This window comes from Labrus mixtus, chromosome 19 (genome assembly GCF_963584025.1).
Source record: "Labrus mixtus chromosome 19, fLabMix1.1, whole genome shotgun sequence".
Classification (NCBI taxonomy): domain Eukaryota; kingdom Metazoa; phylum Chordata; class Actinopteri; order Labriformes; family Labridae; genus Labrus; species Labrus mixtus.
The window spans coordinates 2005001-2022500 of NC_083630.1; the positions used below are offsets into that span (position 1 = coordinate 2005001).

A 17500-nucleotide genomic window follows, 5' to 3' on the forward strand; every position below is an offset into this window, starting at 1 on the left:
TTTATCCATATCGGGTATAAATGTCCGAAGTTGATCACCATCGCGGCTGCTTTCGTTGAATGGTGGATCAGGATTTGTTTCCTCGTTAAAGGTGCTAATGAAGCCGCTCTGAGGCAGCTGAAGTCAGCAGGATGAGCCAGCACTTTAATCGCTTCCTCTCATTAGAGCGAGACGGTCTGAGCTTTATGAGGGGTTAAAAATCTGCCCTGAGGTTCATTACTTTGATCGCGCTGTTGTTCTCCGCTGTGAACCTGTCTGCAGCTCTTTGACAGCTCGGAGACCCTCTGAGGCCCCCGGAGGTTTAATTAGACAGAGGAGAGAGGAGGAGGAGAGAGGAGAAGAGAGAAGGAGATGAGAGGAGGAGATGAGAGGAGGAGCTGAGAGGAGAAGAGAGGAGAAGAGAGGAGGAGATAAGAGGAGGAGAAGAGAGGAGGAGGAGAGAGGAGGAGAGAGGAGCTGAGAGGAGGAGAAGAGAGGAGAGAGGAAGAGGGGAGGAGGAGAGGAGAGAGGAGGAGGAGATGAGAGGAGGAGAGAGGAGGAGCTGAGGGGAGGAGGAGATGAGAGGGAGCTGTGTATATGATGGAGGGAGAGTGGGAGGAGGGGACGAGCGAGGCTTTCACTCACCTGACGTCCTTCCTTTTTATTTTATTTTTAAAAATATCTGCTGCACCATTGGTGAAAGTGTTCCTGTTTATTTAAAGTGTGTGTGTGTGTGTGTGTGTGTGTGTGTGTGTGTGTGTGTGTGTGTGTGTGTGTGTGTGTGTGTGTGTGTGAGGAAACAGAGCTGGAACTGCTCTGTGTGTAATCTGACGGTGTTTTCCTGACTGCTGTCGACCGGACGTGTTTTCATCTGAGCTCACAGGAGATGAACTTTAACACACAGCCCGGTTATTTCTCCTCCTCCTCCTCCTCTCTCTGATGGGGCGTCGGTCTCTGGCGGAGGTGTGAGATATTGTGTGTTTTCACTCGACGAAGCGAACAAACAAAGATTCCGACTTGATGTTGATCCAAACTGTGTCTGTCTGCAGAAACAAACACAGCCACTCTGTCTGTGTGCAGCCCTCTCCCCTCAGTGCACCAACATCTGGTTTGCACATCTGTCCTACAGACACATGGAGGGTTTCAGAGTCTGCAGGGGGAAGACAAACTTGGCTGCACACACACACACACACACACACACACACACACACACACACACACACACACGTAGCGTAATTAATTTATTAAGATATTATATCTTTATTTAACCTCGGATTCAGAAAGGGCACCACCTCACAAAGTAAGGAAATTAATATTACTTGTAGTAATTAATTAATCAGTCAGTTTTATATCTTGAAAAAAGTAAGCTCTAGGAATGTTAAACAAGAAAACACACAGACAAAGTCCTGAATTTTATGTGTAAAATTTAATATAAAAAGGGTAAACAATAATGTATAGATGAAACAGATAAAGAATATGATTATTATGATCAGGATGATGCAATTATAATGTATGGTGACATTATATATTTAGTAATGAGATAAGACGCGGTATTGTTTGAATGACTTAATCAGAAAATGGTCAAAAAGAAAAGGTTGATAAAGGAATTTTGGGATTCTATTTGGATTTAAAGGAGGGCTCTGAATAGACACGACTCAAGACTTAATCTTCCAACACCCCTTGCCACCAGCAGTCTTACTGTGAGATGTGTTCAATTGAACTCCGAAGACTGGTCCCACGTTTCAGTCTCTGACAAGTGGTTCTTTACATGCCCAGAGAGGTCCACGGGCCAGATTAGATACCTTAACAACTTGGTCGGAGTGTGCAGCTGGGATGGAGATTGTACATCGGTTCAGCCGTCGTCTCACAAGCTCCAAAAGAATCCAACAGGAAAAAAAAAAAGGAAAAAATAGTCTTTTGATACGTCGATTTCCAATTCAGATTAACCGGATGGCCATCTCGATGAATCCAAACTAAGGAATTGGCGTTCAAAATTGAAGAGAAAAGACTTCAAAGAAAGTTCAAAAACCTTGTTTGAGCAAAAATAATTGATGTTTCAAAAAATGTGCGTTGAAAATAAAAGTTCAGCAGAGACTCGTCTCTACGGCACAAACTTAAAAGTCTTAAGGTGATTTGAACTGAAGTCCGAAGAGAAGTGAGCAAGAGCAAGAAGCTAGAACCTAACCTGGAGATCTGAGCTGAGTCTGAACTCTTATCAGCTGCAAGAGAGGGGGCCACCCACGGGTGACTCCCATTCTGACCGGAGGACAATTGTTTAAACTAAACCAAGTTTACTCAATACGATTAAGAAGAAGAATCTAAACATATATACGTCACCATACATTCATTTTGATATTATTTCTATCAGATCCACGTTGATGTAGGTTCACGTCATATATTTAGACAAACATTTCTATCAGATTCATGTTGAGATGAAAATCATACCATCTGGGAACATCCTCAGTTAATCCCAGCCTGTAGGTGAACAAAACCATGTTATACAGTCAGCATTCTTAATAAGACATATTAATAAAGTAGATATAATAACACCTTCTATAGCTAATATCAAATAGTATGCTTTATAACACGTCTAAATGTATAATTATGAAGGTTACGTATTCATGGTTTCGGTCACAGTTCATGTCTTTGGGGTCAATTCGTAGATAGCAGAGTGTTCTGTTTCCGCTTGGTTGTTTATTCCAGGTGTTGTAAAAGTTTATAATATCCTGTCCTCCAGAGCCTGTCTGAGAGGGAGACTTAAATCATTGATCAGTTCCTTTGTTTCTTGGTAAAAAGTAACCAACATGTTAATCCACAGTCCTGAGTCCCGCCGGAAGAGAGGTTGTAAAACATGGCTGCTGATATTGGCTACACACACACACACACACACACACACACACACACACACACACACACACACACACACACACACACACACACACACACACACACACACACACACACACTTTGATACACACCTGAGAGAGAGAGGAAGGGTGGAGAGCACCAGAGGTCAGGGAGCTGCAGTAGCAGAGTCGGGATTCTGGCACAACTTCACCAACTGCCGTAGAATATGGGGCGTGGCCTCTTTAAGCGATAGGTGGGAGCTACTAGGTGTCCCCTCAGCTAATTCAGTCCCTGACCTTTAACCTCTGGGTCCGTGTTTGTGCTGTTAGAGCCTTTTGGAGATTTGTTCATGTGAATATCAGACTAATAATCTGTTTATTATGGTACCAACCAGCCGGAGGACACAGGCCTCGTCTGTGAGTGTGTATCAGAGTGTGTATTTCAATGTGTGTATTTCAGTGTGTGTATCAGAGTGTGTATTTCAGTGTGTATTAGTGTGTGTATCAGTGTGTGTATCAGTGTGTGTATCAGTGTGTATCAGTGTGTATCAGAGTGTGTATCAGTGTGTATCAGAGTGTATCAGAGTGTGTATCAGTGTGTATCAGAGTGTGTATCAGAGTGTGTATCAGTGTGTATCAGAGTGTGTATCAGAGTGTGTGTCAGAGTGTGTATCAGTGTGTATCAGAGTGTGTATCAGTGTGTATCAGTGTGTATCAGAGTGTGTATCAGAGTGTGTAACAGAGTGTGTATCAGAGTGTGTATCAGAGTGTGTATCAGTGTGTATCAGTGTGTATCAGTGTGTATCAGAGTGTGTCTCAGTGTGTATCAGAGTGTGTATCAGTGTGTATCAGAGTGTATCAGAGTGTGTATCAGTGTGTATCAGTGTGTATCAGTGTGTATCAGAGTGTGTATCAGAGTGTGTGTCAGAGTGTGTATCAGTGTGTATCAGAGTGTGTATCAGTGTGTATCAGTGTGTATCAGAGTGTGTATCAGAGTGTGTAACAGAGTGTGTATCAGAGTGTGTATCAGAGTGTGTATCAGTGTGTATCAGTGTGTATCAGTGTGTATCAGAGTGTGTCTCAGTGTGTATCAGAGTGTGTATCAGTGTGTATCAGAGTGTATCAGAGTGTGTATCAGTGTGTATCAGTGTGTATCAGTGTGTATCAGAGTGTGTATCAGTGTGTATCAGAGTGTATCAGAGTGTGTATCAGTGTGTATCAGTGTGTATCAGTGTGTATCAGAGTGTATCAGTGTGTATCAGTGTGTATCAGAGTGTGTATCAGTGTGTATCAGTGTGTATCAGTGTGTATCAGTGTGTATCAGTGTGTATCAGAGTGTGTATCAGAGTGTGTATCAGTGTGTATCAGTGTGTATCAGTGTGTATCAGTGTGTGTATCAGAGTGTGTATCAGTGTGTATCAGTGTGTATCAGTGTGTATCAGAGTGTGTATCAGTGTGTATCAGAGTGTGTATCAGTGTGTATCAGTGTGTGTATCAGTGTGTATCAGAGTGTGTATCAGTGTGTATCAGTGTGTATCAGTGTGTATCAGTGTGTATCAGTGTGTATCAGAGTGTGTATCAGAGTGTATCAGTGTGTATCAGTGTGTGTATCAGTGTGTATCAGAGTGTGTATCAGTGTGTATCAGTGTGTGTATCAGTGTGTATCAGAGTGTATCAGTGTGTATCAGTGTGTGTATCAGTGTGTATCAGTGTGTATCAGTGTGTATCAGTGTGTATCAGAGTGTGTATCAGTGTGTATCAGTGTGTATCAGTGTGTATCAGTGTGTATCAGTGTGTATCAGAGTGTATCAGTGTGTATCAGAGTGTGTATCAGAGTGTATCAGTGTGTATATCAGTGTGTATATCAGTGTGTATCAGAGTGTGTATCAGTGTGTATATCAGTGTGTATATCAGTGTGTATCAGAGTGTGTATCAGAGTGTGTATCAGTGTGTATCAGTGTGTATCAGAGTGTGTATCAGTGTGTATCAGTGTGTATCAGTGTGTATCAGAGTGTGTATCAGTGTGTATCAGTGTGTATCAGAGTGTGTATCAGAGTGTGTATCAGTGTGTATCAGTGTGTATCAGTGTGTGTATCAGAGTGTGTATCAGAGTGTATCAGTGTGTATATCAGTGTGTATCAGTGTGTATATCAGTGTGTATCAGAGTGTATCAGAGTGTGTATCAGAGTGTATCAGAGTGTGTATCAGTGTGTATCAGAGTGTGTATCAGTGTGTATCAGTGTGTATCAGTGTGTATCAGTGTGTATCAGTGTGTGTATCAGTGTGTATCAGTGTGTGTATCAGTGTGTATCAGTGTGTATCAGTGTGTGTATCAGTGTGTATCAGTGTGTATCAGAGTGTGTATCAGTGTGTATCAGTGTGTATCAGTGTGTATCAGAGTGTATCAGAGTGTGTATCAGTGTGTATCAGTGTGTATCAGTGTGTGTATCAGTGTGTATCAGAGTGTATCAGTGTGTATCAGAGTGTGTATCAGAGTGTATCAGTGTGTATCAGTGTGTATCAGTGTGTATCAGAGTGTGTATCAGTGTGTATCAGTGTGCGTATCAGTGTGTATCAGAGTGTGTATCAGTGTGTATCAGTGTGTATCAGTGTGTATCAGAGTGTGTATCAGAGTGTGTATCAGTGTGTATCAGTGTGTATCAGTGTGTATCAGAGTGTGTATCAGAGTGTATCAGTGTGTATCAGTGTGTATCAGTGTGTATCAGTGTGTATCAGAGTGTGTATCAGTGTGTATCAGTGTGTATCAGTGTGTATCAGTGTGTGTATCAGTGTGTATCAGAGTGTGTATCAGTGTGTATCAGTGTGTATCAGTGTGTGTATCAGTGTGTATCAGAGTGTGTATCAGTGTATATCAGTGTGTATCAGTGTGTATCAGTGTGTATCAGTGTGTGTATCAGTGTGTATCAGAGTGTGTATCAGTGTGTATCAGTGTGTATCAGTGTGTATCAGTGTGTATCAGTGTGTATCAGAGTGTATCAGTGTGTATCAGAGTGTGTATCAGTGTGTATCAGTGTGTATCAGTGTGTGTATCAGTGTGTATCAGAGTGTGTATCAGTGTGTATCAGAGTGTGTATCAGTGTGTATCAGTGTGTATCAGAGTGTATCAGTGTGTATCAGTGTGTATCAGTGTGTATCAGTGTGTGTATCAGTGTGTATCAGAGTGTGTATCAGTGTGTATCAGTGTGTATCAGAGTGTATCAGTGTGTATCAGTGTGTATCAGTGTGTATCAGTGTGTATCAGAGTGTGTATCAGTGTGTATCAGTGTGTATCAGTGTGTATCAGAGTGTGTATCAGTGTGTATCAGTGTGTATCAGTGTGTGTATCAGTGTGTATCAGAGTGTGTATCAGTGTGTATCAGAGTGTGTATCAGTGTGTATCAGTGTGTATCAGAGTGTATCAGTGTGTATCAGTGTGTGTATCAGTGTGTGTATCAGTGTGTATCAGAGTGTGTATCAGTGTGTGTATCAGTGTGTGTATCAGTGTGTATCAGAGTGTGTATCAGAGTGTGTATCAGTGTGTATCAGAGTGTGTATCAGTGTGTGTATCAGTGTGTGTATCAGTGTGTATCAGTGTGTATCAGAGTGTGTATCAGTGTGTGTATCAGTGTGTGTATCAGTGTGTGTATCAGTGTGTATCAGTGTGTATCAGAGTGTGTATCAGTGTGTATCAGTGTGTATCAGTGTGTATCAGTGTGTATCAGAGTGTGTATCAGTGTGTATCAGTGTGTATCAGTGTGTATCAGTGTGTATCAGTGTGTATCAGTGTGTATCAGAGTGTGTATCAGTGTGTATCAGAGTGTGTATCAGTGTGTATCAGTGTGTATCAGAGTGTGTATCAGTGTGTATCAGTGTGTATCAGTGTGTATCAGTGTGTATCAGTGTGTATCAGTGTGTATCAGTGTGTGTATCAGAGTGTGTATCAGTGTGTATCAGTGTGTATCAGTGTGTATCAGTGTGTATCAGTGTGTATCAGAGTGTGTATCAGTGTGTATCAGAGTGTGTATCAGAGTGTGTATCAGTGTGTATCAGTGTGTATCAGTGTGTATCAGAGTGTGTATCAGTGTGTATCAGTGTGTATCAGTGTGTATCAGTGTGTATCAGTGTGTATCAGTGTGTATCAGAGTGTGTATCAGTGTGTATCAGAGTGTGTATCAGTGTGTATCAGTGTGTATCAGTGTGTATCAGTGTGTATCAGTGTGTATCAGTGTGTATCAGAGTGTGTATCAGTGTGTATCAGAGTGTGTATCAGTGTGTATCAGTGTGTATCAGTGTGTATCAGAGTGTGTATCAGTGTGTATCAGTGTGTATCAGTGTGTATCAGTGTGTATCAGAGTGTGTATCAGTGTGTATCAGAGTGTGTATCAGTGTGTATCAGTGTGTATCAGTGTGTATCAGAGTGTGTATCAGTGTGTATCAGAGTGTGTATCAGTGTGTATCAGTGTGTATCAGTGTGTATCAGTGTGTATCAGAGTGTGTATCAGTGTGTATCAGTGTGTATCAGTGTGTATCAGAGTGTGTATCAGTGTGTATCAGAGTGTGTATCAGTGTGTATCAGTGTGTATCAGTGTGTATCAGTGTGTATCAGAGTGTGTATCAGTGTGTATCAGAGTGTGTATCAGTGTGTATCAGTGTGTATCAGTGTGTATCAGTGTGTATCAGTGTGTATCAGTGTGTATCAGAGTGTGTATCAGAGTGTATCAGTGTGTATCAGAGTGTGTATCAGTGTGTATCAGTGTGTATCAGTGTGTATCAGTGTGTATCAGTGTGTATCAGTGTGTATCAGAGTGTGTATCAGTGTGTATCAGAGTGTGTATCAGTGTGTATCAGAGTGTGTATCAGTGTGTATCAGTGTGTATCAGTGTGTATCAGTGTGTATCAGAGTGTGTATCAGTGTGTATCAGTGTGTATTTCAGTGTGTTTCTGCAGCAGAAAGCTGTTTGGTTTCCAGATGAAAAAAGGAGGACTGTGTTGAGCAGAGGTTGGTGGTTTGGTGCCACGCAGGGATCAAACAGACGTCCACAATCATCAAAGAAGTTTCTCTCTGACAGCCTGAAACAATCAGAGTCGACCCAGCTCAGCACACACACACACACACACACACACACACACACACACACACACACACACACACATCATGTGTCATCATGATGACGATGTGAAAATCACACGTTTTATGAGACTTCTGTCAGTGAGGTCCATGAATTATCCACAGAGCTCTCAGCGCTGCAGCAGCTGCCCCCACATTGTTTGGCAGCAGAGTTGTGAGTGAAGGAGAGTGAAGCGTGGAGGATGTTTCTCACAGCGTGAACTCCGAGCTTCACATCTCTACACTCACAGAGCAGAGTTTTCTTTAACATGGCTGAAGGCTGATGCTGCAGCTTGTGTTGGATCATAGTGACTTAAAGCTTTCACTACACAATGTGACTCATGGAGGAGAACAGACATCACCCAGAGGGCTGACTGTGAGAGAGTCTGCACACTAAAAACTTCACTCTCCCTCAAAAAAGAAAATGTGTGCTCAAACAGACCGTTTGGAGATTTCCCCTTCATGACATCACAAAGGGCAGTAGCCCCTCCCCCAGGTGGGTGACACTCCCACAGCTAGGTGTTGTTCTGCCCTCTGAGTCTGCCTTCTCACCGTAAACAATAGGACATGGAGCGAGAAAGCCCGAGACACCCAAGCAACAATTATTGTCTGCATTCTCCTTTAAAGGCAGGGTGGGTTATTTTCTAGCATGATTTTGAAAACTAGCGCCGTTGCTCCAGAAGCGGACCTCAGCTCATGCTTTGAGTTTGAGCTAGAGCACGCAAGAGGTAGAGAGCGAGCAGGGAGACAGGGAGGCGTCTGATTGGTTCATCAGATTGGTACCTCGTGGCAGACATTGGTTGAAGTTTTTACAGACTTACAAACTGATACAGATGATGGATTTTCTTTGTTCCTTTTTCAGAGCACATGAGATATTAATTTCTGTCAGGACCTAAAGACAATTTCAACCAGAATCTTGTCAGAAAGTGTCTCTGGAGGAAATGACCAGCCCTGACTTTATTTTGATATAAATGATCATATAGATATTGTAACGTAAGAACCTCTGAGTTGCACAGATTCTCAGTTTCTGAAGTGTTAATCCCAGAGTTTGCAGCACAAGAAGAGACCATGCTGGAATCGTTTGACCCTTTTCTAACTGCAGGGTGTTAACGGTAATGTGCTAACAGTGATGCCTCCATTCAATTGAAGCAGGCCAGCATGATACAGTCCAACTGGAGCTCAGCCATCGGCGCTTACTCCTGAGTAAGTCCTAATGTGTGCAGAGGGAGCTCAGCTGTGAGTCTCACTGACTCTTTCTGAATGTGTTCAAACCTGCACCTCAAACCTCCATCATGTTTTCACTCTGTTTGTGTCTGAGGATAATAAACGTCTGAAGCAGAACTCAGATGATGAAGTGCAGCTCTGCTCTCCCACCCAGACTAATGAATGTGTTCAGGAGGCTTCATGGCTCTTTAAGGCTGACGGGTTAATTACACATTTAACCGAACGACACGTACCAGGCTGTAGAGTCAAACGTCTGCTCTGGTAATCCTCCTGGAGAGAACGGCGTCTGTGAGAAAGCCCCCTCACAGTCAGAGGAGGGGGGTCCCTGAAAGAGCCAGCATGTGATTTTTAATGAAACAGCTCAATCAAGCCGATATATAGAACATCCTTTATACAGTCAGACCTGCATGGAGAGCGGCCTGTCCCTGCAGAGACTGACCCCCCTGAGGGTCCATTAGCACGTAGCAGACATCTGATATCTGAGCACTCAGAACTGCTGCAGGAGCACCGCTGAAGGACAAAGGAGGGGGGGTAGAGATGAAGATTAGGACGGGGGGGGGGGGGGGGGGGGGGGTTGCATCGGCCTTTAGTAGAAGTTACATTTATCACAGCCAACTGAGCAGGAAGACACTAATCAATAAATACTGTCTGCCTCTGTCTCTCTTCCCCCTCCCCCTCCCCCAGCACGTCTCGTTTTGCATGCTCTGAGGTGTATTTGTGTTTTTGACACTTTTATCAGGGTCTTCAGATGATACGACCCTTTTTTTTTACCGTGTATTTGATCATCTTTTCTGTCCCTTCTTAAATCAGCTCACCTGAACCACATGGATCAGACTTCCTGAGCAGTGCAGCATCTCTCTCTCTCTCTCTCTCTCTGGTTCCTTCATCTGCAGCAGTCTTTGCACGTCTTGTGTTTTATATGTAGATTTGATGGGAACTAATCACTGCACCATGCTTTGTTCTGTCACAGTGATTTCCTCTGTGTCACTTTAACGTCCCTTCATTTCTTGAAGAATTGTTCAGTCCCAACACTTTGCTGGAGTGAAAGATTTGTCTCTTTGTGACTCTTTGTGTCTGTACGCCATGAACAGCGTGCAGCTGCAGGATTCAATCCCTCATTACTGATTTACATGTTAAACAGATGAATGCATGCAGGTGTGCCTCGTTCTGACTCATTGAAAGGAAGTTATGGAGAAACATAACAGATGATCTGAGCTTTAGAGGAGTTTCAGTTATTCATCCTTAAAGAAGAGAATCAGTGAATGAAGACGTGGAGGTGAAGGAATCATTCATCCTCATCTGATAAAAACACTTGGAGCTCTGCGGTCTGTTTCACATGATTTACACGTTAAGGAACATTAAACGTGTTCACGGCGTCGATGAGCTCCTCGTAGTGACTTCTTTAATCTGTAACATGACGACGTGTGGAACAGCAGCTCTGAGGTCAGCCAGGACGCCGTCGTCCTGCTGGTGTCGGTTTAAAGCGTGCTGCATTATTTAACAGGTCGCTCATGGCACTCCGTTTTTCCACACACATAGGAAACTGTCCGTCATGAGACAGAGAGTGGAAACGTCCCGTCAGCACTTTGACTCTGTGTTAAAGCAGCGGACAGAAAAAGACGAGAATGAACGATAAAACAGAAGTGAAACGCTGAGTCATGATGAGGGCAGCAAGTTTTTTCAACAGGAAGTATGACGACTTGGACACGAGATCAGAGGTTACCTGGGTTATAACGACATCTTTAAAAGATGTGTCTAACAAGAATGTATTTTATTTATTTCAGCCATGAATCAAAATAATGTCCCAGTTATAGACGCCAGCTCACGCTCCTTTCTGCAGCCCGAGATCTTCTCTGAAAAAAACAGTCTCCAAGAACAGAAATCTACATACAGTATGACAAACACTGAGCGAGCCAACAGTCCAGGTGTGGCTCTCACAGACTCAGATTAGCTGCTAATTGTTGCTAACATGTAAATAAAATAAAGTTCTGATGTGACTGGTTGTAAAAAGTTGAGCTCAGTCTTGTTGGACGGTCTGTTAGTACAATAAAGCTCACAGAGAGACGGATTATTAGTCTGATATTCACATGAACAAATCTCCAAGGTTCTAACAGCACAAACACGGCCCAGAGGTTAAAGGTCAGGGACTGAATTAGCAGACAGTTAGCAGCTCCCAGCTGTCACTCAAAGAGGCCACGCCCCCTAATTCTACATCCCTTTAAGTCTTAATATAATGTAAACAGGTAAGTTGAATAAACATTCAGCCCGTACAGTCGAAGAAAGAAATGAGCTCTAGAGACCCAAACTGTTTTTGTACCAGACTGTAAACATGTTTATTTTAACATGGGGCTCTATGGGGACTGACTCACTGCAGGAGACAGACTCTAGTGGACACTGGAGGAACTGCAGGATTTTACACTTCAGCATCTGACTCATTATTCGGCACCAGAGGTTCAATCTGGTATTATTTGGTCAAACAGGGTTGATGAAAATAGGTGTGTTGGAGCAAGACGGAGGAGACGTGAATGAGTGAGGATGTTTGTGTGTGTGTGTGTGTGTGTGAGAGGGAGACATCCCCCTGAGAGTGACTCATCTAAGGTCTCAGTGAGCAGCAGGAAACAGGAAGAGGAAATGGTCACACTAGGCCCCTCTGTGTGTGTGTGTGTGTGTGTGTGTGTGTGTGTGTGTGTGTGTGTGTGTGTGTGTGTGTGTGTGTGTGTGAGACAGAGACAGCTGGACTTCCCCTGATCTCCTGAGTCTGTCTCTCTGTTCTCAGTCTGATGTGACTCCCCTCTCTACCAGTATGTTACTTTAGCCCTGTTCAGACCGCTGTTTCAAGAGCTTGCAGAGCTGTACGATCAGCAGGTGTCTGCGTTGAACTCTGGGAACCTGAGATGCAGGTATGAACTGTTGGAGGCTGTTGGCTCTAAACTCTGGTCATGTTCTTCTTGTGGTTGGTCGATGAAACAAATCCTCCTAAAAACACAAAAGTGGGGGGCGCCGGTCGCCTCGTGGTCAGTGTGCGCGCCACAGGTACGGAGGTCAGGTCCTCCACATCCGACCTGTGGCCCCCTGTCCTGCATCTCGTTCCCCTCTCTCTCTCTCTGATTTCTGACTCTATCCTCTCTCTAAATAAAATCATAACAAGCGAGAGTGAAGACGCGTCAGTCTTTAACCACCGAAACCACAAACATGTTTGATGTATTTAATGACTTTAATCTCAGATATGTATGACATTTAAATCTCAGACAGTTTCCATCAGTCTGTGATGTTTCTTTGTCATGAATTTACTTCTTAAATCATGACAGTTCTTCACGTTGTCCTCTGAATTTGACCTCCTTCCCCCGAGAGACGCAGTCGATTAGCTAACGAGAGAAAATGACAGATGAGATTTTAAAACGGCTTCAACTACACTTCCATCTCCTCTTTGTCTCATGCTTACAGGAGTGTGTCTGTGTGTGTGTGTATGTGAAAGCGTGTGTGTGCAGTTCAAAGGGAGCCTCCCATCGAGTGTGTGTCACATAAACACTGCACGTCGTCCTCCAATAAGAACACTCAAGAGGGCGGGATGTGTTCATCATCTGAGGCTCCTCGCCTGCTAAAGAAAGAACACACTGTTACATTAATGTGTTTATGTTTGTTAATGTGGCATTTTATCAACTTTATTCAAATATAAAGTGATAAATGACATCATCATTTTATATCAGTAAAACAGTTTTTACAGTCGTCAGTCTCTCTGCCTGAGAGAACCTCAGTGTGTGTGTGTGTGTGTGTGTGTGTGTGTGTGTGTGTGTTTGTGTGTGTGTGTGTGTGTGTGTGTGTGTGTGTGTGTGTGTGTGTGTGTGTGTGTGTGTGTGTGTGTGTGTTTGTGTTTGTGTGTGTGTGTGTGTGTTTTGAGACGTGCAGGTATTTCTGTCCTCTGCTGAGTTGCAGCAGCGTGTGAAGCTTAGCCACCATGGTCAGGATCAAAGACTCAGAGCAGGTCTCACCCCCCCCCCCCCCCACCTCCTATCTGTCCTACTTTCTGACTAACGCTGTGCTGCCTACACACACACACACACACACACACACACACACACACACACACACACACACACACACACACACACACACACACACACACACACACACACACACACACACACACACACTGCTCTGATCCGTCGTAGTTGATGGTGTATTTGATTATTTAACATTTATTTAGACGGCTGCATTCAAAGGTGCGTCAGATTTTAATTCTTCTTCTGCAGTTTTTAAACCTTCTTCTCTAAGACCTTAAATAATCTGAACTCAGGTCCAGGACGACAGATCATCACATCTAGTCGACCGGACGGTAAAACGTCATCTCCCTCGCCAGTCGGCACCAGAACTACTCAGTTTAACAAATGATTCATATTTTGGCCTGCCAAATCATGCCAGTCAAATGTTGTACTCTGACCGACTCACCACTAGTGGGCGCTGTAGCCACAGACTGGTTATGAACCCGCTCTCCTCGCTCTACTACTCTGATGTAAACAAGCACAGAGGATATGATCTTCAACTGAAGTCGATGACAGGACGGGCGACAACAGGCAGACAGAGACACCATCTTTAGAGGATAGAAACCAAGACCATGTGGTCATGTGGGTCTGAGGCTGGGTATTCTACTTCACAGCTCTGTTCAGGTTTGACAGCAATCAGCAAACAGTGAGAGTAAAGAGAAAAACAACAGTATACAGTACACAACATCACACAAACACACATGGCTGCTTCACCGAGGCCGGCTGCTGGTGAAGGCAGTCAGTGCTTTGTAGCTCCACCTAGAGGCCAGAAGACCTGTTGAAATATTTACTAAGATGTGGAATAACTCTTCTCTGAAGGAATAAATCATCAGTGTATGACTTAGAAAAGATCCCAGTGTGCGAGCTGGAGAGTTTGACTTTCTTCCAGTAACACACGATGAAGAGCGATCAGTGTGTGACATGTTTGTGACTGTAGACTACACAGATCTGGATCAGAGGTTTTTCACTCTAACCCTAACATCTGTCAGTAAGGAGCGGCTGATATGAAATCAGATTACCTCGCAGCAGCTGTGAGCAGTCTTCACTGGATGTTGAAAAGACAGCAGGCAGCCTCTCTGCGTATTTGACACGAGCTGTGAAATGACTGCTGCAGGTGACTTCACATTCAGATCAGGAGCTGCTCGCCATTCAGCCGTTTCTTCCAGATGGGTGGCGATGCACCGAGACGGATGAATGTTTCTCTCTCCTCGCTGAGAGGCACGTTTCCCTCGAGCAGCGGCAGACTTCTTTCAAAGAAGGCGATGGAGGGAGATTTTAGTTTTAGTCTCTGAAACATCTTTCAAACTTAGCTTGAAAGTGTTTGATGAGCAGCCGGCGGCGGTGTCTGTCATCTGTGCAGCGAACGGCGAGGAGCCATTACACACGTTTATGTTCTTCTGATCTCTCTGAGATGTTCTTCTGTAAGATAAAGAAGCTTCAGGAGGCGTGCTCAGGCCTGTATGTGTGTCACAGCAGCTCTTTTCTTTTTTCTCCGTGCTGCCTCACAGAGCTGGAGGTGGAGTGGGTGGATGAGCTGTCAGTCAGAGCGAGGACATTTCTAATCTCCATCCTCCGCTCTCTGCTCAGAAACACCATCAGCTCCCCACATCTCATCCGTCTGTGATAAAACATCAGACAGACGGCGTTTGAGAGATGTTTGAATGGATGCAGGAGGGACATAATAGATGCTGAGGAAGCTTTGATTCGTCTTCCATGAGGAGCTGTGGTCCGCTTTACTGATGTGGATCAACTATTCATCTCCCTCTCGATGACTGAACCACAGATAAAATATAAATATAGAGAGGTTAGAACACAGAAAGGTTTACAGACCCATGCAGAGCTGGATAAACACTGAAGCTTCAGGGTCCACCACAGCTCTCTATGATGTTTAGGATTCTGTTCCATGATGGAGTTTTAAAGATTTCATCTTTATGTCTTCCATCTTTTAAACAACACTTGAACCCTCAGGACGAACAGAAAGAACAGTTCCCTGCAGTGGCAGTAAGAATAAATCCTGACTCGATTACTGAAGTATAGAAGTGGTGATAGTGGGCCAAAGGATTTTTAGTGTGCGTGTGGATCCAAACGAGGCTGAAGATGAATACAGAGCGGAGGATTTAGGTTAAAGAAATGAGGATCAGTGCGTTCTTCAGTCACTCTCCATATCATCGCTTTAAAGATGAGAAAGACTAAAAATATCTCCTCAGAACGTTAGCTGAACCAAACATCTCTTTCATGTGTCAGCCTCATGTTAGCGTCTGTAATGAGAACATAATGTGTCCGATTTGACTCCCAGATATGAAGTCAGTGAGGCGAAGCATGGAGGGAGAGCTTCCCGAACGAGAGCTCGCACACAGCTGCAGGAGTAACGTGCAGAACAGTGCGACTGAAACAGTGCGTATTTAATTGTTCATGATCATAATGGAAACTCCTCAGGGTATGCTAAGTGATGCTAACCCACTTCTGCCATATAGATGTGACAGGCGGGCTATTTGTGGCCGAGCAGCTTCAGCAGCACGTCCAGATGTGGAGGCGCATTCTGCTCTCTGCTGATCTGGAGTCAGTGTTCCTTTTTCATTGTGTCGTGTTTATGATCATCCAGATTTCAAACTCTTACCCAAACTTACATCAGAGTTTGAACATCAGTGAGTGGACTCGCCTGGGATGCAGCTCCACTTTCTGAAATGGTGATCAGACGAGCAGCTCTTCACATATTAATGACTCCCTCTGAATATTTAATCCTTTAAAGCCGATCATGAAAACACAACGCCTAATCAAAGCTGAAAAAGACGATGTGAAAGTGAAAACTGCTCCTTCCTCATTCACTCTGCAGGTCAGCCACACAGACATCTGTGTGTGTGTGTGTGAGTGTGTGTGTCGAGGTATGTGATGGATGCTCCGTCTCTGTGAGTGTCTGCTGGTTGTGGCTTTGGTCAACACCATCATCCAGCCTGCAGGGAGGAGGCCGACGTGTAAACCAGCGTGATGAATAGCAGAGCGAGGAGCAGCAGCGAGATGGATCGTCCTGCTCGCCACTTTGTTTACCAGAAAACAATGAGGCTATAAATCTGCTGCTTTAAGAACCAGGACTGTCCTCCATGAGGCTGCTGCAGCTCCTCCATGTGAGGCTGCTGCAGCTCCTCCATGAGGCTGCTGCAGCTCCTTCATGTGAGGCTGCTGCAGCTCCTCCATGTGAGGCTGCTGCAGCTCCTCCATGTGATGCTGCTGCAGCTCCTCCATGAGGCTGCTGCAGCTCCTCCATGAGGCTGCTGCAGCTCCTTCATGTGAGGCTGCTGCAGCTCCTCCATGTGAGGCTGCTGCAGCTCCTCCATGAGGCTGCTGCAGCTCCTCCATGATGCTGCTGCAGCTCCTCCATGATGCTGCTGCAGTTCCTTCATGTGATGCTGCTGCAGCTCCTCCATGTGAGGCTGCTGCAGCTCCTCCATGAGGCTGCTGCAGCTCCTCCATGTGAGGCTGCTGCAGCTCCTCCATGAGGCTGCTGCAGCTCCTCCATGATGCTGCTGCAGCTCCTCCATGATGCTGCTGCAGTTCCTTCATGTGAGGCTGCTGCAGCTCCTCCATGATGCTGCTGCAGTTCCTTCATGTGATGCTGCTGCAGCTCCTCCATGTGAGGCTGCTGCAGCTCCTCCATGAGGCTGCTGCAGTTCCTTCATGTGAGGCTGCTGCAGCTCCTCCATGATGCTGCTGCAGTTCCTTCATGTGAGGCTGCTGCAGCTCCTCCATGATGCTGCTGCAGTTCCTTCATGTGATGCTGCTGCAGCTCCTCCATGTGAGGCTGCTGCAGCTCCTCCATGAGGCTGCTGCAGCTCCTCCATGTGAGGCTGCTGCAGCTCCTCCATGAGGCTGCTGCAGCTCCTCCATGATGCTGCTGCAGCTCCTCCATGATGCTGCTGCAGTTCCTTCATGTGAGGCTGCTGCAGCTCCTCCATGATGCTGCTGCAGTTCCTTCATGTGATGCTGCTGCAGCTCCTCCATGTGAGGCTGCTGCAGCTCCTCCATGAGGCTGCTGCAGCTCCTCCATGAGGCTGCTGCAGCTCCTCCATGAGGCTGCTGCAGCTCCTCCATGTGAGGCTGCTGCAGCTCCTTCATGTGATGCTGCTGCAGCTCCTCCATGTGAGGCTGCTGCAGCTCCTTCATGTGATGCTGCTGCAGCTCCTCCATGAGGCTGCTGCAGCTCCTTCATGTGATGCTGCTGCAGATGTTATTACGTTATTCTTTATCCCTGATTTAAAGTAACAAGTTAAACAGATGACTTCCATGAGTCTCTGTTTGAAGCAGCATAT

At 44.9% G+C, this 17500-nt stretch overlaps 1 protein-coding gene across 3 annotated transcripts in view; it reads left to right on the forward strand.

Annotated features, from left to right (window-relative positions):
• LOC132994009 (guanine nucleotide exchange factor VAV3) overlaps positions 1 to 17500 on the forward strand; it is an 82454-nt gene that overhangs the window by 21513 nt on the left and 43441 nt on the right. The gene's annotated exons all lie outside the window — the stretch shown is intronic.